Below are 25,246 nucleotides of genomic sequence, written 5' to 3' on the forward strand. Positions count from 1 at the left end.
TGTGATGTACTTGCATGCCATGCTCAGCAAACAACATTCTGGGATTTCCACACAAGTGTGCAGAAGAGCACTAAACCTTCAGCTTTGGTGGTAGCTGGCATAATGATCCACTCAAGTGAAGCAGAAAACTTCCTTGGAGGACAGGTTTCATATTGCAACAAGGTATGTGATATTTCCCTCAAAAATGGGAGTGGAAATCTGCTATTTATGACTATGTAAAGATTTGGCAAAGGGTGTGGGGGCCAAGAGTAAACAAACGTATTGCCATGAATTCTGACCTTAGAATCCTGATGGAATGGATTTAATCTGAATTTTACGTGCGAATATTCTCTCTTTTGGGTGATGTTGCCGAATTTGATCTTTTGAAAGAGCATATGTAATTTTCCTGCTTTCTAACATGTGAATGTCTAGTAAACTCATCAGCCAGTGTTACTTGGGTAGGGAATTTCCTTTTAAACTGGAAATATTTCTAGAAATCTCATTGAAATGCATGATTAAAAGTGGTGGCAGTGTATTATCAGATAACAATTTTATTTCATAATGATGTTTTATCTTTGGATAAATCCTTTGTCCTTGGATTTCCTCCAGTACTCTGTGGTTTTCTTTTCATTCTGAAGGGCTCTAGAGTCACATCAAAGCCATAACACATGACTGTAATTTGCTATAATTAAGCAGGACTTCTGTGGGCAAATAGTTGGCATGACTGAGATGCTACTGTTCCTCTCTCTAAGAGAGCAGGAGCTCTGGGCTACAATCTGGTATGTGAGTTAATCAGGAGTCTCAGCTGATAAGGCATGGGTGGGAGTGAGGGGAGAGAGGGGATTTTTCTGTCTGGCTGCAGTGAGGTGCCTGCAGGTGGGCTGCAGAGGGGGAGCACCCAGCCCCTTCCACAGGTGAGTGTGGATCTGCTGGAGGCTCTGTCCTGCCTCAGTCACATACCTTGTCCTTCTTTCTGTGTGTTTCATTTTCCATTCTGGTCACAGAAGTCAAGAGTTGTGGAGTTGCTCTTTGTCCCTTTTGGCTGTGATTGTTTCTGCTTCATCCTGGGTGCAGCTGAGGCTTTTCCTGTGCCTGGTTCTGCTGCTCAGGTGCTCCAGTGGTGTTTTGCTGGAGCCTGAGAGAGAACAGTGCTGCTGACTGTTCCTGAAATCCCTTCTGGACTTTGTTTCAGCAGCAATTTGTGATGAGCTTTTAAACATGGAAGCGAGAACCTGAACACCAAGCCTCAGTGAGACAGAATGGTGCATGGAAAAATCAACCTGTCTAAAACTTCTAATGAACCAGGAAACTATGACACAAAGGAAAAAAGTAGTTTACCAAAAATGAAAGGTGAAAGTAGAGTTCTCTTTTTCATCTTATATTCTCAGTGCAAGCTTTTTTTTTTCTTGCAGAAGAGCTGCATTTCTGTAGAAAAATCCAATTTTCATCCTGTCTCTTTAATCTGAATGTCTGCAATACAATCTAATCTAATTTCCCAATTGTTGATGAATTTTTTTCTTTCAGTTCACATCTAAATCTTCAACAGATTTTTTTTTTCTCTATAAGTAAAAATTCTCACTGGCAACTCTTGAAAAAATGTTGCTCTTATACTGACATGTAGATTATCCTTAACTATCTGCTTTAGAGCTCAGTATTTCTTGCTGATAAATGTTCCAGTGTTTTCTGCTTTGAGACTTGTAGTCATTGCCCTGTGAAGAAGTGAATTTCACCTTATGTCTCTTTGTTCTCGTCAGTGAAAGTACCAAGACTGACATAGATGAACCAGAAGTGTCCAGGCACTTTCTTTACCATTCCCCTGCAAATTCTGAATTCTTAGACCAGTCCTGGAATTGCTGCACACATCCTAGTGCTCAGATAAGAAAAAAGGGTGTTTAGTGTGTTCCAGTGTTTTCAACCCCACTCAAGTCCAAAGAATTTGTGATATACTCCTTAGATATTTTGCTGTTTCATTAAAACAAAACAAACAAATAAAAAAAAGGAAAAAAAATTATGTTAACTCAGTCAGATAACCTGGGCAGTCCTTTCTTCCATGTATGTGGAAAGGGGGAAAAGCAGAATATGCAAACTTCTGTTTGAGAATGCTGAGAAGGCAAGGAATTTATGTATATAAAGCTGTGCTATCATGCGCCTTGGAAAGCTCTATTGACCATTTTAAGCAACACTTGAATAACACTTCAACGAAATATTTTCCAGCTGTTATTTCTGTCTCTTCACTTCAAAATGTTATTTCTAGCAATATTATTCAATAATTCTGTTGTATGCTGTGAAAACCTCTCGTGTTCTGCTTCTGCAACTTTTCATTGTACCTACTGTTTTTTGCTTTTTCTAGGGAATCAGAAAATAATGTAGGTAGGAAGAGACCTCAGGAAGTTGCTTAATCCAAACCATCAGTCTAAGTAGGTCTAACTTTAGATCCAGCTGCTTAGGGCCTTGCACAGTCAATTTCTGATTATCCTCAAGGATGGAAATTGTAACATCACTGTAAAATGCTCTTTGATTTTTGTGGTGCAGAGCTTGGGCTGAATGTACTTCAGGAGAAAAGCCAGCCTAATGCTCAACATTCAGGTGGTTATTATCAAAGTTGGGATTTCTGTGATGAATCAGTGGCTTGGGAAGGACCTCAGTAAGAAGTTGGATTTTCAAAGCTGTGTGGCCTTAAATGGCAGGATGAAAAAGTAGTACTCAGGACTCAAGTGATGTTTTCCTCTAAAGAAACAATCAGTACTGAATAATTTAGTCACTGATAATTATCTCATCAGTATTGCTGCTGTGTAGTCCACTTACACCAGATTATTCTGAAAAGCCAGTTTTGTGTATATCTCAGTAAAACTGAGTTCTGTTTCATGTTTGAACTTTGCGGACTTTGGTTTCAATGGGATATTGCTGTAATTTTGAACAGCATTTTAATATGTCTGTCTTTACTGATAGAAATGAACTTCAAAAATAAGGTTAAATAGATTGAATAGCAGGACACAGCCCTATAATACTGTAAGATTAAAGCATTAGGATGTGCTTTTTTTCTTTATTTTTGGTAGAATGTATTCTGGTTGTGCATATCCAGAAAGATCTCAATGCAGTTATCTGTTCAGGGTTTATTTCTACTAGTTATGTTTACACACCTGAAATTTTTTTAATATACATTTTAGCTCTATAAATATTAGATGTATATAAGATATTTGATTTAATAATTCTGTTTCTGCTAAGTTACTGTAAATTTCCATTAATGTATGCAGTTCTCCTAAACTAAGCTATGATAATATATCTTTTATAGAAGAACTAAGGCAAATGATAACACGCTTGAAATGTTTTACTTTGCAAATGTTTTATTTTGTAAAGCAAGAGATGGCAAAACTACTTCAGACACAGAATGTAATTTTTTAAAAAGTTAATAATATATATGTTTGGTGATATCTTTGTTTTTTTCAAAATCATAGCATATATCTAAGATGATGTTTCAAAGGTAAAACACAAATTTTACTTTCTCATGTCTGTTTTGGAATCCATTGTTTTCAGATGCTTTTTAGCAGTGGAGAAGGTTCTGTGGAAACAAACATATTTCTTAACATTTTTCCTCCTGGGAGAGCTGTACATCATCAGGGTACCAGTGAGGGGTGGGACTCAGCATCTAATATCAGGAGACCCATTCAATTTTACTGTGACCTGTAGTGTGGGAAATGCTTTCCTAATTTCTCTGTCCTGTTGGCTTCCTCCCAAAACAGATTTAGGAAGAGCAGATACATCTGGAAATGTACTTTTTCTCGTTGTTCTTGTTTTTGCCAAATTTTCAATTAAAAGTGTTCAGCAAGCCAAGAAACCTGCTTCCCTTCTCCGCTCCCCCCTCTTTTTTAATATTTATTATGTTTTTGCTATTTGCAGTGTTTTTATACTTATATAGCCTCAGTTTTTGCATACACGCATAAATATTTGAGAATATTTTCCATGTAAAGGCTTGATAGGAATAGTTCGTAATTTTTAGAGAACAGAGAGAGATGCCAAAGCTCCTCTAATGGGACAACTATGGAGTTTATGCAAGAATGAGATTCCAGTCCTGAAGAGCAGAGTGGGCCTTCCACTCTATATGAACAAACTACCATGTGGAATGTATAAATCTGTCTTATCAGGAATCTCTGTCTTTTAGGAGAAGGGATTTAACATTAATAAATGTCATAACCTTAAAATCCATAGTGAATGATACTCTTGTCAGTCACCAGCTGTATTTATTTTTCTCTTCTTCCTCCCCCATAATTTTTTGTTCCTTCCTAGGAAAATGGCAAAGCTTCCTTGAGGTAATTCAGTTCCATGGTGTTGTTAAGAGCACTGCTTTAAAACCCAAAGCATGTAATAACTGCCTCAGTAACAGTCTGGGACTGGTGACTTTCACTGTCAAATGAGCAAAGAAAAATGGATTTTTCACACACAAAAGAAAGCTGCATAAGTTAGAGCCTATCTGGTGAAAGACTCAATTTGATCACTGAAAAGCTATTCAGGTATTCTCTGTTCATTTACTTGCTAGTTTTTGAGGTAGAATTAAGTCATACGAGCCATTGTGCTTCATGTAGGAACCAGAGCATTTCCAAAGGAAAGGACCCGAATGCGAGTCTGACCTATGGCCCTTCTTGAAGTGTTTAAATGAGAAAAAAGAAAGCATGAACCCCTCTGTTATCCTGAAAACGTTTAGAACTGAGATGTACCCATGAAGTCCTTTCCCTCTGCACCTTGAGGAGAAAGGGTGAATGGGCTCTTTGTGTTATCTCTGAGTGAGAACCTAATAGCATTTAATATAGTGGTAAAATGTATACTGAGCAGGGAGGAGGGATGGTTTTTCTACCGTGTGTGATGTGAGACACGTTGGTTAACATCAGGGAACTTGCCACAAAAAGTACAACTAGAGAAATGAAGGTAAAAAGGAAAATGAGCTTGCTGGGACTAGCATTGTAACACTCACTGGTAAGTGCACAAAGGGAAAGTATTGCCTAAAACACTCCATGCAAGTGAGGGATTGATGCTGTACTTGAACAGTCTTCCAAAAGATGGCTTATGTGGGGGGTTAGGGCAAAGTAAGTGGCTTTGACAAAATTTCAACTTGTTTTTTTATGTAGAAATAATTAAAGAAGGGAATAAACCTAATACCATCTACCCACAATTAGAATTAGACAGTTTCATTGTAGAGAAAATAAGACTATTCTATAGATTAAACCTGTGAATTCCCTATGTAGCCAGATGAAAATGCATATAGGATATTTAGGGTTAATAACTCTAATTCTAAGTTACTATAGTTTTCCACTAATGCATACAGTTCTCCTAAACCAAGATGTGAAAATATGTATTTTATAAAAGAACTAAGGCAAATGAGAACACAGAAGTGTTGATGTGCTGCTTTCACTAGAAAAAATCCACATATCCTTGAGTAGGTGAGGAGGAACTGGATTCAAGGCTACAGTCTAGCTTGACTAGCCTTTATGAAAAGGATTGCTCTTAGGAAAGTTTGGGAAGTTAAGGAAGGAATCTATGGAATTAGCATTTAGTGATATAAATGGAAGGACTGAGAAGACACTTTTAGAACTTAACCGTATTCTGAAGTACTTCATTCCATAAGATATCTGAAAAGCCTGTGTTTGAAAGCAGTGGTTAAACAATGTAATGATGATCCTTCTTGAGCAGCTGTTTAGCTGTGAGGAATGGGACAGCATATACTCAAAAAGTGAGCCAGAGGCAGAGGCATGTGCTTCTCCAAATATTGACCCCAAAACATTTCACTTTAAAACCCTGGTCTCTAGCTATAAGGAATCTAGAACTGGAAACTGCAATTGTGTGTTTAAAACTACTGGACTTTCAAAGTACTTTATTGTTTCTCTGGCACAATTAGGTCATATTTCTGAACAAGCAAGAAGATTCCTTTGTGTAGAGATGTCATACAATAAAGTGCTGTACATTTGACTGCGAAGACTGACTCCCAGCAAAGTAAATCATGGCAGTACTGGGGTTTCCACTAAGCTTTCCAAACACAACTCATCGTATTCTATCCTTTATTATTATTATAATTGTTATTATTGCTTAGTGGTAGTAGTGTGCTGTGACTTTCTGATGTCTTGTTGAAGTTCAGTTCCCTTCAGTCTTCTTGACTATAAATATATTGGACAGGACAAAAAAGTCTGAGACTGAACCTCATGTTTGGCAAGGGGAATAACATGTAGATAGGTCTCAGGCACCCCTCACAGCCAGATCAGATAACACTAGAAATTACTTTCATCATGGCTCAGACTCACTCTTAGCCACACCAATTCAGAGTATCCAAGAAGACAATGTGAGACCACTTTTGATATGTTTTCTTCACCTTTGAATTTGGACTGTATTTGGACTCAGTATTAGAAATCAAGATTGCATGGTGATGTGGAGGGATGGTTCCCTCAATTGCAATGAGGAAATGCAGAGCATGCCCTAGGAAGGCCTGCTGTGACAGAGTGGAGTGTGTTGTCCTTGGACTTTGGGCTCTACAAAGTGTTACTCTTGCCTTTCTTAATATTCTTGTAAAAGGAGATTGCCCAAGATTTGGTTGAATTGAACATTCACAAGCAATGATGCCTCATGAGTGTCAGACAGGCAGCTAAATAGGTTAATGCAAGAACACTGGGAGAAGAGAGTCTGGAAAGAGAGTAAGGACATTTATTGCAATTTAGGAAGGATAAATTTGAAATATTGAAACCAGAGAGTTCCCTGTCTCCCATATTTGATCTACATTAAAGACCTATTTCAATCTCAGATGTGTTTCAGAGATCTATTAAAGTGATGTGCCAGGAACTAAAAGACAAAATCTTCAGTACATAAATGGAAAGGTTTTTTTCCTGTAACTACCAGCTTAGTAAATTAATTTTTGGCCCTGGAAGCCAAATCATGTTCTTTATTTCTATTTCATTACCAGTTATAAGTGGTTAGCAGGTCGAATTATGCTCCCACAAAAGTGTGTAACCTTTTCTGATGGTCTGGTAGCATCAAAGCAGGAGCAAAACTGGGCTGTTATGAGGCAGCACCTCTGATAGCACTGCAGAATAATAGATACCCTGGAGAAGCAAAGGGCTGGTACTCAGTGGAGTATGAAATGGTCTTAGGGCTAGAGTGAAGTAGTAGGGCTATATTTTTCAAGGTAAAGATTAGGGAAATAACTGCTGTAGGAATAGTGAAAAATAAGATTTTTCACATAGAGATGTATATATCTCCAAGATTTTATTTTTTGCCCTTCACATGCCATAAGGCAACGCGTGGTTCTGCACATTTTACTGTTGATATGTGATAGTTAAGGGCTCCTGGCTGCAGCTCAAAGGGATGGCTATCTCAAAAGGACATTTCTTCCAGAGGATGCTCTGTACCCTTCCCTTTCTACCATGTTCTCTACCCTCCTCTGAGAACCACCTTTCTGGGGCTTAGGGGAGCAAGCTGTTTCAACAAGTATCCAAATCTGCCCTCAGTTTTGTTCAAAACCTGCAAATCTGAGTTTAAGTAGCCCAGCAGTGCCCAAGCTCTGCTTGCCTGTGCTAGAGGAGCTGAATAGGCTCTTGTGACCCCTGGACAGAGTGGAAATCCTGTGACTGCCACAATCAGCTGCTTCCCACAGCTGAGCCAGGTGCAGGGGCACAGGAACTGGGAGCTGCTGCTGGTTTATTTGTTCCCAGCATCAAGAAGGATTTCTGTGATGGATGTTCCTGGTACAAATGCAATTGTTCACTTCCACAAGCCACAAAAGACCATCATACTACGCCAGGGTATGAGGATGTTTATATACATATGTATACACATGTATGTGAGTATGGATTTTATATATATGTGTGTATGAATATTACATTTCTTCAGAGAAGTGAATATGGGAATAACAGTGCAAATAATTTTCAAGGAGAATCCCCAAATAGGCAGTCATTTTACAAGATCTGTCCTTAAAGGTGTTCACAAAGTATTGTTTCAAAATGGCTAACTGAACAAGTAAAATTTTGAGGATGTGGATTTTTAAAAGGGAGACTGTAGTCTGACATGTCTAACATGTCCCAGTGTTTCTGAAAAGCTGTAATACTTCTTGCAAGAAAGCAGAATAATCACAGCAGACCAAAGTAATTGTAATTGATATTATATAATATCAATTATATAGTTGATCAGACAGGTTGATCTTCACGGAAGACTCAGTCAAGCTGTTCAGTTTTCATTCTTATTTTTACCAGCTTATGCTGATTTCTTGGTAGTAGATTTCTTGCACTTTATAGACTGTCCTATGGTTAGCACTGTAGAAGCCTCCTACTGATGTGTGTGTGAACTAACAACGCTGAGAGAAATATGCAGCCTTTAGGTTTGAATTTAGTACTAGCAGAGTTCAGCAGGCCCAGTAACAGCATTAATAGTGCCAGGAGAGCTCTGCAGAGGGTGTTTCCTCCCTTCTTCCACCCTTTTCTGGATAGTCACTAACTCAGGAGGCAATACAGAGCTAAATTGATTTTAGTCTAATATATGCACATTTAATACTGGTACTTTTCTTGGTACTATAAACTCTTTTACAGGTCAGAAATTAAGAGCTGACATGCCATGATAATATCATAATTTGGTTCCTCAAAGCTGTAGGAGTATTTTTTTTTCCTTAGGGAAGGAGGGAGTTAGATTTCACTCCTTACAGAGAACTCTTGATTTGCATTACTGGCATCAGTCAACATCCTCAGCAGTCTGAAAGAGATGTAAAAGTATACTGATTGCATTAAATGATAACTGTGCTGTTAGCTATAACTGGTTTTGGCAGAGAAGAATTATTTCTGGTTTTACAGATCTAAAATTTATTGCTCTTTAATGGAATACAGTGTTTTCTTTTTGTATTCAAGTTATGTGTTGGTGTGATAATCAAGAAATAATAGTTTGAGTGTCTTCAATTCTTCTGCTAAGTTTTCTGGAACTACTCAAGGATACATTTCTCATCCTTTAAAGAACTGCTGTTTTCTTATGTGTCACATAAGCTTTCATTGTGCTGAATGATTTATGATCAGCAATCAGCCACGCAGATGTTGGTCACAAATATGCTGGTAAAGATAACCATTACTGGCTGAACCATCTACATTTTAGCTGCAGGCACAGACTAGAGATAAGTTACAGACTGAAGTTGGGGAGGGTCAACCTGAAGGTTTGGCATCTCCAAAAACTCAGCACTCAAGTCCATTTCTAGAAACGATGGAAAGACCTGCAGTTTCTTTTCTTGCCGTATGAAACTGAGAAGTCCTAAAGATTGTCCCCTCAGTGTGGAATTAGAAACAGCAAAACATTCTCTAGTGAAATTTATAATGGTTCCTTTATTTTTTTTTCAACTGTTCTTGTTGTCACCCTTTTGGAGCACTGGATGCCCATGGGAAATAGGCATACTTGACTAGTATGTGGACCATAAATTGTTTTTGTTCTTTTGTTCAAGAGACTTTTAAAGCTTTATTGGTACCCTGTCCTGGGATATCATGGATCTTCCACACCTATGCTTTACCAAATCAGCATCACATCATCCTGAAGTTATCCCAGCTCAGCTGGGCTGAGACAGGGCTGTCCTTCATTCTGCTGTCACTCCTTGTTGTAACATTTTACTATTTTGAACACTTTCAGTCAGGAAATTAGTAGGTTTCTAGGCAGGAGGCTATATATTTAATTCCTTGGCCTGCTTTGGGTCATCTTGATATACTCTTTCAGGAAGCTCTGTTATGGAAATTCTGCAACTCTAGACCAGCAGAAACCTTAAAAAAGAGCTATCCCTGAGCTCTGTTAATAGAGCTGAAGGCTGCAGAGCTCCCATGGAAGCCAGAGACTGAAAGAAACAGTTTAGTTTCCTTGCTTGACATCACTGTGCTCCATCATGTGGCTTTTGGGGAGAAAACACAGGAAATGAAACAATGACAGGTCAAATATGCCTGCAGAAGCAATACCAAGAATCCTTGAGAAAACAGTGACAAGCAAGAGATGCAAAACCTCATAATGGGAGAACAAGGAGGAGCTCTGCTTACCTGGCACCTGACCTGGTGGCAGCCAGCCCTTGTGATGGGGGAAGGACTCTTCTCCAGATCTCTCTCCCAGTGGCCATGGGTGTGCAGTAGCCACCTTGAGGGGTGTGTGGCCATGTGGAGGTTACAGTGTGGAGCGACAGAGTGTGCTTGTGGCTGTGCTGGGGCTGGGGTGTTGGGACAGCACAGCCACAAACTCGGCCTGACTGCCCCAGAGCCTGTGAATTTATCTGACAGATGCAGGAATTTTGCTTTGTCTTCTGCTAACAGAAGGTAGCAGGGAGAAATAGATTATATGTATACATAAATAAAGTGAAACTAGAAGATTGCAAGCTATGCAGCATGAATAAGGCAAGGATATTGTATACCACAGCACAGATAATATACCATGAGGGCCATCTTGTGGTCAGAGAAAGTTTATTCTCTTTGAGCATAGGGAAAAAAAATATTCCCAGAAAATTTTTAAAGTACCTGAAGATACTGTGAGTTACACTGTAATTCTTAGAACCATGGAATGGTTTGGGCTGAAAGGGACCTTAAAGGTCACCTAGCTTCAACCTCTCTGTTGTGGAAAGGGACGCATTCCACAGGAGCAGGTTGCTCCAAGCCCCTTCCAACCTGGCCTTGAACACTTCCAGGGACAGGGCATCCAGAGTTCTCTGGGCAAACAATTCCAGTGCCTCATCACACTCACAGTAATGAATTTCTTTCTAATCACTAAACCTATTCTTTCAGTTTAAAGACATTCCCCTTTGTTCTATCACTGCAGGCCCCTGTGAAAAGTCCCTTTCCAGCTCTCTTGTGTCCCCTTTATGAACTGGAAACTGATGCTAAGTTCTCTTCAGTGCCATCCTTTCTCCAGGCTGAACAACCCCAGCTCTCTCAGCCTGTCTTCCTAGTCGAGGTGTTCCAGCCCTCTGAGCATCTTTGTGGGCTCCTCTGGACTCACTGCAGCAGGTCCCTGTCCTTGTGCTGGTGCCCCAGAGCTGAGTGCAGGGCTCCAGGTGGGGTCTCACGAGGGCAGGGCAGAGAGGTGGAATCCTCTCCCTCAGCCTGCTGCCCACACTGCCCTTTGATGCAGCCTGGACACGGTTGGCTTTCTGGGCTGCAAATGCACATGGATGGATCCCACTGAGCTTCTCATCCACCAGCAACTCCAGTCCTTTTCCCCAGGACTGCACTGGATCCACTCTCCACCCAGCCTGTAACTGTGCTTGGGATTGCCCAGACACAGATGCAGCACCTTGCACTTGGCCTTGCTGAAACTTCCTGAAGGTTGTACAGGCCCACCTCTCCAGCTTGTCAAGGTCCCTCTGGATTGTCATTCCCTTCCCTCTAGAGTGTCAAATCTAGAAATTGGTTCTGAGATGCTGTAATGAATGGAGCTGGTCATGAATCAGGTCAGTAATCCTCAAGTGACATACAGCAGGATTAGCTGTGATCCCATGCTAATAAACAAAGTAAGATGTTCCATGGATTGGGAAGGCTGTTGTAGATTAATAACTAGAGTCAGGGTTTTCCCTCGATAAATATTTTATGCCTATTTGCTTTAGAAATTTCTTTCATCCTCTACATTGTAGAGAAGCTTTTTGAAATCCATGGATTAAATACCATCGCAGTGCTAGAGTTAAGAATACAATTCTTTATTGTCAAATAACCGTTCAAACTGAGAATCAATGTTCTTTTCATGGTTATCATATGATGAACCCACTCTGTGTGAGATAAAGTCCTCAGCTGCACCCCTCTTTACTTCTGTATCCCTGTGCTCTTGACAGGCTAAAAATTCTGAATTGAAAGAAAGACTGTCCATTCAAATGAAATACATTATCCAACACAGACATGGAAAGTTGAATAAGATCTTTGTATTACCTGATCTGTCCAGAATTACTCAAGTTCTGTTTTTTGTGTGCTTCCCAGAGAATCCAGATGCTTCCCAAAGAAACCAGGAACTTTTCTTTACTGCTTTCCTAATGGGAACCGTCTGCCAATGGTACTGGGCAGGCACAGCTTTGCTTAGTTTATGGGACCATGATCCACGGTCGATTAACCAGGCTTTTTTGGTTCTAGAAGAGGTGTGTTTACAAAAAATCCAGCCCTACCATCTGGTACCATTGGCTGTAGGTCTGCTGTAGATCACTCACAGTGAACAAATATTTTTCTCATTTGTCAGTCAGCCTTTGTCCACATGCAACTGACTTTTCTAATAACATTAAGTGTTCCTTATTGTACCGTTTTACTGCTGCTTATGGATTATTTAATTCTTTTAATGGCTCTGCAATGGTTCATTTGCTTTCTAAAATTATTCTTTAAAGTACTTGTGCAGATGGGGATAGACAAGGTTGATTCCTCCTGCAAGGAGCTGTTGATAGATTCAGAGATGCTGGCTGCTGAGCACTGCTGTAAATATTCACTATCTCAGCTCTGCAGGCTCAGTCTCTTTGTAGGGTGTTTGGGAATATCTAACAGTACAGAGTATAAAAGCAGAACAGTGGAGGGCTGCCTTCAGCTTCCAAATGAAAATGACAGATTATAAAACCCGTATTTTAATGGCGTTGTCTCTCCTAGGAACATTTGAGAGCTCAGCCAGCAAAGTCTCAAACAGAGTTTATGGACCAGGCACATCTGCACATCTGTGGGCTGTACAGGCACGTGTCATGCACTGGTAGATGTTACTAATTCCCAGAGTCACGGTTTTACAGCGCTGTGCCCGTCCCCTCGGCAGCGCTGTGCCCGTGCCCTCAGCAGCGCTGTGCCCGTGCCCTCAGCAGTGCTGTGCCCGTGCCCATCCCCTCAGCAGCGCTGTGCCCGTGCCCTCAGCAGCGCTGTGCCCGTGCCCTCAGCAGCGCTGTGTCCATCCCCTCAGCAGCGCTGTGCCCGTGCCCTCAGCAGCGCTGTGCCCGTGCCCTCAGCAGCGCTGTGCCCGTGCCCTCAGCAGCGCTGTGCCCGTGCCCTCAGCAGCGCTGTGCCCATCCCCTCAGCAGCGCTGTGCCCGTGCCCTCAGCAGCGCTGTGCCCATCCCCTCAGCAGCGCTGTGCCCGTGCCCTCAGCAGCGCTGTGCCCATGCCCTCAGCAGCGCTGTGCCCATCCCCTCAGCAGCGCTGTGCCCGTGCCCTCAGCAGCGCTGTGCCCGTGCCCTCAGCAGCGCTGTGCCCATCCCCTCAGCAGCGCTGTGCCCGTGCCCTCAGCAGCGCTGTGCCCGTGCCCTCAGCAGCGCTGTGCCCGTGCCCTCGGCAGCGCTGTGCCATCCCCTCAGCAGCGCTGTGCCCGTGCCCTCGGCAGCGCTGTGCCCGTGCCCTCGGCAGCGCTGTGCCCGTGCCCTCGGCAGCGCTGTGCCCGTGCCCTCGGCAGCGCTGTGCCCATCCCCTCAGCAGCGCTGTGCCCGTGCCCTCAGCAGTGCTGTGTCCGTGCCCTCGGCAGCGCTGTGCCCATCCCCTCAGCAGCGCTGTGCCCGTGCCCTCAGCAGTGCTCTGCCATCCCCTCAGCCGTACTCCCACTGCCTGGCCTGGAAAGAGCAGGAGCCATCCCAGGAGAGGCCTCACCTGGGAGAGCTTTCATTAACAGCAGCTTCTCAGTAAGGGCTCGGTTGGCCTTGTTGTTCTGAGCATGGTGGATAACACAGCCTGGCTGCTGGACACCTGCTCAGAGGAACAACAATCACCTTTCCAGCAGGGGAAATGAGGGCAGCAGCATGGAGAATGGCACTCGTGTCCCCTAGGGGGATATCCCTACTCCTTTTCCAGCTCTTTCTGTGCAGGGCTGCAGCTCTGGTGCTTTCACAGTGCCCTCTGCTGCAGGCTCCTGCTTCGAGTCCCAGCAGAGCGCTCGGTCTGCAGCAGCTGGGAAAGCAGGTACTGCTCAGGGAGTCTGACCCCAGCGCTGAAATATGTCCATGTGCAAGGAAATCTCTGACACAGTAGCAGGGTTGTGAGCTGAGTGGGTGTGGCATTTAAATGTATTTAAGAATTTTTATTTTAAAAAATAGGAATGTTTCTTGCACCTACCTGTCAGATTACACAAGTACAGAATACTTATTAGAGGTATTGTGATTTTTCTTGTAATGCTGAATCTCTGAGGCTCTCAGTGATGCCATACGGAGCCATGTAGGAAGTGCACTGGATATATGTACATAATTTGTGTACACAGCACATTCTTAGTAAGGAATAAAAATAAAGGAAAGAAACCCTTAAGAAATTCAAATTAGAATTGGTTCAAATGAATAAGATTTTTCTTCAGATGAAAGCACAAATATAGAGATAAATATGCATATATGCAAAATTGATTGATTTCTTTATTTACATCTGTAACAATCAAGATCTTTCAATTGCAAAATACCTGGATCCAAACTTGCTGGTACTCTGTCAGCACAGGCATGTGTGATGACTTGAGGGGCCGTTTTGACACTCTTCTGCAGCTTTTGGAGGGGTAAAAGTACTTGACTCCTAGGTCAATTTGCACAACTTGACTTCAACACTTTTTCCTAACTAGCTGAAATTTTCCTCAGAAGATGGAGAAACCTGATTTCTGTTTTCTGAGGGAACCTGTGCAGAGGAATGAGGAGTCACTGACCCTGCTTAAGGCAGACACCCTTTTGGAATGAGGGGAGCTTGTTGTGAATGGACCGTGCTGCTGAGTTTTGTGTCTTGGCCAGGAGCGAGTGAAGACAAGAGTCTGAGTCCCCTTTCTGACCACACCAACAAGATTATTAATCCCCTCCTGCTTTTTCATTGCACTGGAAGTGTGGCAGAATGTTAAGTACTTCTCCCACTTGTTCATTTCTATTTCTGAGAGCATTTGTAGTAGAGTGGTGGGCACACAAAATTATAGCTCTGTAGTGGGTGAGAAGCTGCTTGCTGCAGTCAAAGTGAGACAGACTCGTGACAGCAGACTTTGGTGCTTGCACAGAACAGAATAAATGACACGTCAGGATTTATTCTGACGACATGCCCAAGGCTTTGGGTGAATCTTGCCAGGCCTCAGACCAGATGTTTAACCCCCCCACCTTCTTATGACATTGCCAGTGGTTAATAAAATGTCCTCACTTAAAGAAAATACAGGGTTCTTCCATCTGTGTCCTTTGCTGAGACAATTCAGAGTGCTTAGTCTGTTCTTTGGAGGCATTGTAGTTGCATTTCCTTCCTCCTTGTAGGGAATAATTGTCCCTTTGCAAAAAAATACAGTTGAATATCTCTCTACTATATACTACACCCTCTAGTGAGAGTCTCAGGATATTTTTTGTATCAATAGTAAAGAACAATGAGCATGGACATGCTCCTTAATATTAAAATCTTAACAATGACAGGAAAATATTGACACAGTCCAACTCATGAATGAGGCCTCATTGAATTAATTGCTGAAATCTGGTTAATACTCATTGATATTTTTGATTGTGCCACAGCTGGCTTGTATTTTACATAAGGATATTGCTCACACAGAGTTAGTGCAATTGATTAATTTATCAATAGTTACTTTTACAAAAGCAGACCATAATGTTATTTATTACAAATAACATACAGGCAAGCAAATCAGTGTTAGCAGTGTATAGCTGTACCTAGTGTTTTATACTGATTTACTTTTAGGTCTCTGGAACTCAAGAGTATTCACATGTAAAACATGCTCTTGATATTTTAATTAATTAGTTTATCTAAACCAGTAATAGAAAGTGGAACCCACAGCTTTGGTGCTGTCTGGTTTATTATTATCCTGCTACCTTTTTGGCAAACAATGCACAAATTTCATGCTGTAAAAACTCCCCTTGGATTAACTAAGGAGCAGAAGGAAGGGAAAAGATAAAGTATATAGAATGAGTGCTATGTTTGCAACTTGCGTTCACTTTTTTGTCCCCTGTGACAGTATAGGTTTGATGCAATATTTAAATACAAGCAAAGCAAAGTCATTGATACAATTTCTTTCTTGTGCCATGATCTATTTAGGCTGAATTCTGTTGACAGCTGAGTAACACTGTTACCTGCCAGTATGATTACAGCAGTGTCCGCCTTCATTTTCAAATCCAATTTGCATTTAATAAAATGAAAGATGAAAGCAACCTGGCTGAAAGTGCATCATCAGCACCAGCTTGCTGAATAATGGATTTGAAAGACAGGAAAGAAGTCACCAAACTAGTTAAAATGTTGGAGTAAATCTGGGTCAGAAAAGCTTCAGCATGACTTATTGCAAGCCCATGACATAAATCATCCAGGAGAGGCCAGAGAAGACCAGCTCCCGAGCTTATTTATTGTAGAAAAGATTGGCATTAATGAGCTGGAGGAGCAGAATGCATCCATCTGGGATCACAATACCAGCATGTCCTTCAAGGCAATGGTGACTACCCAGAAAACACTATAGCCAATGTGTCCAGAAGGACCCTGTGCTCCCAGCCCTGGGAGAGTTTCCCGCTGAGTGCTCTGCCATCCCAAGGTACCCCCTGCTGCTCCTGGGGAGCACACAGGCACCTGGAGGTGCTCGAGCTGTGACCGCCAGGGCTCAGCCACTGCCCTGGCTGGGTCAGCAAGCCTGGCTGGGGCTGAATGCTGCAGCTGCTGCTGCTTTTACAGCTTGGCTTTTCTGGGTTCAGCTGGCACTAGCTATTCTATCCTGGCTCTGATGGCATTTGCATGGTGCTGCGGTGGCTGTGAGGGTGTTGGGGGAAGCCTGTGGCAGTGTTACAGATTGTGGTGAACCAAAAATCAGCTCTGTGAAAATCAGCCCTTTCTTGTACTGTGATTCTTCTTTGCAGGCAGAAAAAATGTTTCAATTTTGGTTCATGTGGGTAGAATTATTGCCCTTTGCTGCCTTTGAGCAGAGAGAATTGAAAGTTTGTGGGCTTGGACTAGCCTTGATTAAGGCCTTTTTTCTCCTCTGGGGTATAAATATTTAGTGCTTGGTTGGACAGGGATGGTTTCCAGTGCAGTTGTGTTTTCAGCATGATTCCTATTTTAGCTTCCATTTCTAATCACAGGATTTTGCACTAGTGATTCTGGATGCAAAAGAATGGAAGTAGTTGGATTGTGGAAGATTGGATATCATGACAATGTACATATATTGTTTTCTTTCTTTTATCTCCTTTACTTGTAAGGCCTGTTACATAATTGTCATTTTCCTGCTTGGATTTCCTGTTTTATGTTCTTGTCCCAGAGTATTTATTTCTCTTTTGTCTGCACCCAGTACTCGTGTCTTAATTTTGATTTTTTCCTTGATGTGCTCCTGTGATGCTTTATTTCATAAAAAAGTACACCTGGCAGGGAAGCTTTGTTTAGCCCATCAGTTCTCAAGAGTGTTTATAGAGTAAAAAGAACTTCCTGATGTTTCTGAAGGCGTAAATGTGTTCAGCCACACCTAACATTCACAATTGTAAGTTATTTTAGTGGGCTTTTTTTCAGGAAATGATAATTATACAACAGTAATTTCTTTCAAGTTTTACTATCACATGTATTGCAAGGCATAGGGGAAACTCTATGGTTTCAAAATTTTATGTGTCTTAAAAGGGCTATGACTTTGGTTATTACTGCTGGCACAGTCTCTATAATGCTTGTCATTTTAATAAGATTTTAAAAGTTAAGCCGTATAAAACATGCTTTTGAAGCAAGGAAAAAGGACTTGAATATACCTAACCAGTGAAGATGGGCAGAAAACCTGTATAAATCTTACTGGGGGAGCTGACATAACTGGAACCAGGATGTCAAAGCTTTCAAGGGCCTGACAGCTATCAGCAGGACCTTAAGTGAGGGGGAGCTTTTGTTCAGCAGAGCTGATGAGCAGCTCACTGATGTTAATAGGACACTTTTCATGTAGTTCAAATTTTTGGACTTTGAATCAGGTCTAGCATTCTCATTGAAAGTGTGATATTGCAATCCTTCTGTTGTCATAAGAATGACACCTTCTTCAGAGGAGATTATTTTCTTTTGGAAAGGGAGGGAGCCATGAAGGAAATAATTGATAGTCTTAAATCCTGTACTTTGGAAATGCAGGTTCCCTTTATAATCCCCACAGAATAAGAAAAATTACTAGCAGCTGCACAATACTTACAGCAGACCTGATAATGGAGTAATTATTTTACAGAAGAGCACATTCTTTATTGCAAAGATGAGCATTTAATTCTATCTATACACAGCTTTGCAATAAAGGTAATAATTTCCACCAGAACATGTATGATTAAATGAACAACTCGTTATAGAGTTGTCAATCTTGAATGTTCTGGTAGCAAGGAAAGAACAAGGACACCTTGTCTGTGATTATTGTTATTGGGGTGGGGGTGGACAGAAAGATCTCACGAACAGTGTCTCAACTCACCTTAGGTGTATCCTTTAGATCCACAAAAGGGAATGGGGGATGAAGGGAATAAAGAAGCTAAAATGACTGCCTGCTTGCTGCTGAACAAACCAGTCCCTAGGAAAAAATGAAGTAGGAGCATAAGATGGGGGAAATGCATGATCTGTGCTTGAGGAGAATAATATGGAAGTAGAGAGAAAAAAATTAGTACAACTGAAAGTTTAGGAGAATAACATTATCTAAAATTACAATGCCTTGAAGGCAATAAGGATATTAAGATATCTTTACTTTCCCCATTTTCAGTCTGTGGATTTTATTTTAATTAGTAAGAATTGGAAAAATGAAATTCTAATTAAATTTTTTAAATATGCAGGAAATTATATTGTTCTTTCTAATGGTACATATGTGTGGATTAGTAACTTCAAAATGATTTTATTTTTTGCTTAAACTGATAATTGCATTAGTGGTTCATAATCTATTAATAAGAATGTAGATTTCATGTACTTTGGTTAAAAGACATGCTCCAAAGTAGAAAAAAAAATCATTAGAGATGTGCAATACTATCCTCAGTATATTGGCAAAATACAAGAATGGAACACAGCAGAAGTAAAAGCAAATTTTTAGGAACAAGCATATGAACTTCACTATTTATATCAATGGTGTGTCTCTGGAGAACTGTTGGTCACAGCAGCAGGAACTTCTGTGCCTGCTCAAACTGCAGGCCTGGGAACCTTTGGAAGGTGGCCACTGCAGTTCTTCAGGGTCAGCAGCATTTGTCTGCCCAACACTGCACCCATCACCACATTGCAGAAGAGAAAGGAAGATCGTTTTCTCATCCCTTAGATTTTACACTGTGTGTCACAAATTCTGATAAGCTTTTGCCTGTAAGTTGTATAAGCAGTGGAGCTATCTGCAGTGCTTCAGTTTGTTGATGTCCTGTGGCATTGAATTCCTTGAGTTCCACAGACTGTGTTTGCATGAATTTTTGGCTTCTAACTTTCCTGTTATTTCTCACTTTGAACATTAGTTTGGGAAGACAAAGGAATGTGATCTCTGTTTTCTGAGCCCTGTTGCAATAAGAGTGGACAAGAATGTATTTGTTGATGAGCACACAACTGTAGCAAAACACCGGGAGCTGTGAGCACTTTGAATTTCCCATTTGTTGATCTGTTGTTGTCCATGTCCTGTCCTCTTTGCTGGGAGAGAGATGGGGTCTAAATGATGGGGCTCTCCATCCTCCTGAGGGTCTCTTGACTTTTAAGGTGTCAGTACTTTGCTACCTATGCTTACCTAGCTACTTGTGAGGTGTCAATGAACATGTAAAGGGACTCTGTGTTCTATATATACTGAGTAAGAAGACGTTTCTTAGTATCAAGTGTTCTTATGTAAGGTTTTCTTATACAACCTGAGAACATTTGCTATGGTGCATGTTTTATTATAAAATGATTGTAATCTCTATTTAAAAGAACCCAAGCTGTGCAATAGCACTGGGCTGGACTGGGCTGTATGTAAATACATTGTCACCTGGCTACCAAACTGGTTAACCAGACTCATGTATCTTTATTCTTCTATCTTTGCATCTGGTAACAGTGAAAACCATCTCATTTTGGCATCCTGCTATTCCTTCTGTTATTTTCTGCCCCTTCAAGCTGCTGATGTTTTCATCCCTAAATTGAAATTAACCACAGAGAAGTCCAGGACAGCGCCCAGCCCTTGCTGATTCACTCCTGCTCATTGAAAGATACAGATAAATGCTGTAGAGCTGTGGATTACAGATGTAAGGAAATCTTAGCCTCCACGTGGAAAAAGTACCCTGTAACAAAACTATTAACTCCAAATTGCTTCAGAGTCCAAAGCTACAGACCAGATTGAGAGTGTTCACCCTTAGATATGTATGTTTTTTCAACACAGAGACGAAGGAAAGTGAGTGGCATCCAGAGGAACTTCACAATCCTCTTTTTAATGGGGACTGCAAGGTGAGAGGAAAGGCAAGGGAGTCTCAGCAAACCTGATATCTTTAAAAACAAACTGGGTGAGCCAAATCTATATAGATATGATATAGATGTGAAAGGGTTGTATTTAAATTTTATACTGGTTAAATGCTGTTATAAACACACAGGAATAGGCTATGAACTGCTGACTTCTTTTAGTTACTTACATGTTTTAGTGTGTATGTATATATATATATATACACACAGAACTGGTGATTGGGTCCTTAACATTACTGCTAGGCATTACTGAGCCATCTCAGCTTCTCTACATTCCATGCTCTGATCAGCTAAAATCTTAGTGAAAATCCCATCCTTTCTCCAGTGATAGTTTTAAGAAGTGATGGGACACAATGAAACTGACATCTCCCAGTTTGTGCAGAGTGGCAAATATTTCATGAAGAAATATAAATTTCCAAAGTTATAGACCACATAAGGAACATTTTGAAGAAACGCACAATGAGGTCTATCCCTGAATAGCTGAACCCAGTGCTTGCATTAATGAAATCATGCTTTATTTGTGAGAACCACAGTGATGAGTTTCAGACAGAGTGCAGGCACAAAACTCTGTGGGGAACGTTAGTGAGTCTGTAACCCCAGCCCTTTCTCTCCATCTGTAGGCTAGGGGACACGCTTTCAAGTGACAGTAACACAAGAAATTAAAACATTCCCTTGACATCAGAGACAATAATTCAGTCTTTGTTTCCAGATGAAAGCACAGACACTTGCTTGCCACTGTGACAGAAGTAATTTTACAACAACAAGTGTTAGGGGCTACAATGAACTACAGGTTTATTGCTTTTTATATATTTTGTATCATTTTTTTTTCTGCCTTGATTTAGGTTACTCAGGGACTCTTGTAAAGATTTTTTTAAATTACCTGGGACTGAGAGGAGATAATGTAAGTATTTGATACAATATATGTATAAGCATCCTGCCACATGAAGATCTGTTTTTTAGCATACAGGTAGATGTACTCAAAGAGACCTTTTGATGATACAGAATAAGAGAAGTGAAAACAGCCTGACGCACTAATTGGGACTTAGCAATCTGGGCTATGCATACCTGGCCAAGAAGGACAATAACCTTGTTTGCGGGATGTTTTCTTGTCTGGCTGAACAGTGAAGATTTATTCTGGCAAAGCTGTCAGTATGGAAAAGGGCAAAGGGCAAAAGCAAAGTGGGATAGAAAAATAATTCAAACAAGAAAACCAACAGCTGGTTTCAGTTGGGTCAACTCATTGTAGTTTTTGACACCCATGCACAGAGGAAAATGCAAGTTGGCTAGAAAAATGCACAGATGAAATTGATGTGCTCTCTAAGGGATGCTGTTTGCTGAAACTTCAGAATTCAAGATGTTTTTATAGACAATAAAATGTCAGTAACAGTCTGCTGTATAATTAGTCTTTATAGAAACTGTTATTTAAAATATGTCTATAAAAATTTATAAATAATGCAAAATATTAGTAAGGACAAAGATATGATTTTACTCATTCAGGACTGAATAGTCTAGCAATTTTTGATGCCTTTTTTATGCTTACTAGACACAGAAAAAGTAATTCCAAAGATGACAATGTCCTTGAGACGAGTAAAGATTTGTCTTGTGTTTCTTTTCCTTAATCTTAAAAATGGAGATAAAACCAGTCTCTTTTACTCACTTGCCTTGTTTGTTCCAACCCTGGTCCTTGAATTTCAAAGACCATAATTTCTCTTCAGGCATCTCTCTGACCTCAGTAGCCCTGACCTCACGCTGGTGTTTCCAAACACTGCAGCTAAAACGATAATAATATTAATGTTACCAGTAATAGGCATGGCATTTGATGTGGGAATAGATCTGTAAATATTTTTTCTCACTTTCCCATTCAAGAGAAAAGATATGTTTCTGAATTACTGGAATGTAATTTTTTATCTTTTCTTAATAATAGCAGTGTCCATGGTTACCTTGCTGCTGCCAGTCAAACCAAATGTTGTTATCAAGGTCTGACTTAGCAGTCATACATAGTAAAACTGATGGTGTTTATAGATGTTTTATTAGTCAAAACCATATTCCAGCTGAAAGGTTTGCTAAAAATGAAATGGAATTTCATTTTACATTAAACAAGAAAGAGTGCAAAGGAAAAATATCCTGTTAGAGACAATGCACTGAATGCAGGTTTATAAATTTGGTCCTCATTTTGAAAGCAAGTCTCTAATCTTGCTGTGGAAGAAACACATGCTGAACAATAATAGCACAGCCATAACATCAGGTTTTAAAAACTGCACATTCAGTGTGACAGACTTGCTTGGAAATGATCTAAATTGTGGAATGTGAGTCAAAGGCAGGCTAATGTTCAAAACCTCTGATGACCCACTTTGAATGTTGCACTGCTCTGTCTCCTGGCCAGTGTCTGACATGGACACAAATTACATGGCAGAGAGTCCTTGCAGCAGCTATTCTTGACTGTGGCTGGGAAAGTTGCTTTTCCTGGGAACTGAATAAAGTAGATCATTTTCTCCTAGGAGGTCATTTAATTGTCTTTGATGCTTGAATTTTACGTTCTTCCCAATTCCTAAGAAGTCTGAGTGTCTCGAAGGCCAAGTGCATCTATGCCCCAACTGCTTCAGTTGGATGGGATATTGCACAGAGTGAAACTGGGGGCTAATTCTCTAAGGACATACAAGATGTTTATGTTTCCAGTTAAGGCATGTAACTTTTGATTGTCCTGATCACCCAGAGGATCAGGAAGGCTCAAGGGTGGGATTCCTGGAAACTGGTGTGCTCAGAGCTACTTCAGTAGGCTGAGGGGAATGTCCTGTGCCCCAGACAGGCACTCTGGGTGGGAGGCAGAAAGCTTTGTGCACCCCAAGCTCCATACAGGGAGGAAGAATGAAGCAGTGGCTCTTAAATGTTCCCTGATCTTGTGGTGCTGACCTGAAAATGCAGCTGTCCAGAAAATCTCATCCCCACTGTAGCAAAAGTAAGATGTGTTAAAAAAGACAAGGGCAGATGAATTATAACATACTATTCCTTTTCAAATCTTTATCTTCTTAACTCTAAAATCCCCAAGGATATTTATTCTAAAATTCTTTAGGTGATTAATTAGGGGATTCTCAATTTTGCTTTCTTTTTACTGCAACCTAATTAAATATTACTTGAAACATGCCCCAATTAGATGGATGACTGCTGTAATCATAGAACATTTTTAAAATTAAATGGAAAGGTTTCCTGTTCCAGGTGCAGGCAGTACCATGGATACCAAGGATATGTGAAGGATATGCATAAGGATAGTGAAGCTGCAGTAGTTACATTAATGTTAGTATTACACATAACTTCTCTCTGACCCAGGGAACATAATAGCTTGCACTTCAGTAAAAGAGAAGAAGGTATGTCTGCACTGTGCCATGGAGGGGCAATGCAGAGACATACAAGCTGCTGCAGAACTGAAATCATATATTTGCAAGAGCACGTTGCAAATAAGTTCTGCCAAGAGGACTGGCATCATTATCTAACCTAGTGATTATGGATCTTGGCCAAGAGTGATGTATTCCTGGTCCCAGTCTCACTGTCCTTGATTATTTCTGGCTTGTATTTGATTTTTAATACAGGTTCCATCTGATGTTAGGTATTTGAACTTCCCAGGGAGCAGAAACTGAGTCCCAGGTCTCTTCTCCTCAAATCCAGATTTGTGCTTCTTTGCAGGCTCTGCATTTTCCCCCAGGAAGCAGAAGCCACAGTTTCAGCCCTCCTCAGCAGGGAAAAGCCTGGAATTCAGGTCTGCCACTTCCTGAGCAAATACTCTATTCGGGTATTATGCAGAAGGCCATGTCTGTGAATAAAAACTTGGCATACGTTAAGATTGCTCAAAGCACACCAAATAAATCAGGCTCTTCAGGAGGGACAGCTAGTTTGTAAATCCCAAGCAGCCTTTGTTGACAGAGAAGTGCTTAGATTGTCAGCTCAGCTTGGATTTTTCAGAAATCTAGTGCAAAATCCCTTTGTGTCTTCAGTTTTCATTACCCCCTGACTGCGAGGCGGTGTATTCGTGTTTGGCATCCAGGATGAGGTGCTTTGCCTGTCCTGTGCACCTATGGCAGCTGCACCCAGAGCCCCTTTCCTGTAAAAGGATTTGTGGCCAAAGAGCAACAGTGCAGTGACAGCAGAGCAGTGCTGGACAGTTTGAGGGTACAAGCCTGGCAGGGGACAGCACCAGTGAATCAAAATTCAGAACAGGAGACTGGGATGTATCGAGAGGGAAAGCACAAACAGATCCCAAGTCTGCTTACATGTTCAAAAGCTGCTTCTTAAAAAAAAAGGAGAAAAAAATTATAGATAGAACAAAGAAGTTAATTTTAAAAGAATTGTATAGGCCAAGTTTTAATTCAGTTTTGAAAGGAAGCAGCCTTTTAATACACACTTAAGCAGTTAATGTCTCACCCTTGCTAGTTTCCCAAAAAGTGATGGTTATTGCTCACAAACTGAACACTCAGAGCAATTGTCCAGAGGCTGTGGCCCATACCTAAGCAGCCAGATAACTGAATAAAAAGTGACAGCAAGTTCTTTTGTGCAGCTATGCTGCACTTGGCTAACTGCTCAAGATGTCCTGGAAAACGATGTCTATGTCAACAACATTTGTATGTTGGTTCAGGTCTCAGACATGTGAAGTTAGAAAGCCTGATATGTCTGTCCTAGGGTACTCAGAAACTTCTTATATTCTGGCATCTTTTCCCAGACAGTTTCAGTTCTCCAGTTGAGTTACCCAATGGTTTATACATACTAAATCTATTTATGTGTTCATAGTATAAGGATTGCCAGGGCTTATTTGCATTTGTGGTTTATAAAACCTGAACATGATTTCCTGACTGTGTGACAGTGCCCTATATTGTCTCCTGATATGCTCTGAAAACCAACCTCCTATTCCTAAGGCTGCTTACATTATTGTAAAGTTGTTGAGTTACCTCTAACAGAGCCAGCAGCTCACTACTGATATTCATTCCCTTGTGAGATGGTAAAGCA

The 25,246-nt window shown here is 40.9% G+C and overlaps 1 long non-coding RNA gene across 1 annotated transcript in view; it reads left to right on the forward strand.

The window, feature by feature from the left end:
- Nucleotides 1–728: 728 nt before the first annotated feature.
- Nucleotides 729–25,246, forward strand: part of LOC134555322 (uncharacterized) — a 35,765-nt gene continuing 11,247 nt past the window's right edge. The window contains exon 1 of the long non-coding RNA XR_010081405.1: nucleotides 729–893. This is a non-coding gene — a long non-coding RNA (uncharacterized LOC134555322). The remainder of the gene's footprint in view (nucleotides 894–25,246) is intronic.

This window comes from Prinia subflava, chromosome 10, assembly GCF_021018805.1.
Source record: "Prinia subflava isolate CZ2003 ecotype Zambia chromosome 10, Cam_Psub_1.2, whole genome shotgun sequence".
In the NCBI taxonomy this organism is placed as follows: domain Eukaryota; kingdom Metazoa; phylum Chordata; class Aves; order Passeriformes; family Cisticolidae; genus Prinia; species Prinia subflava.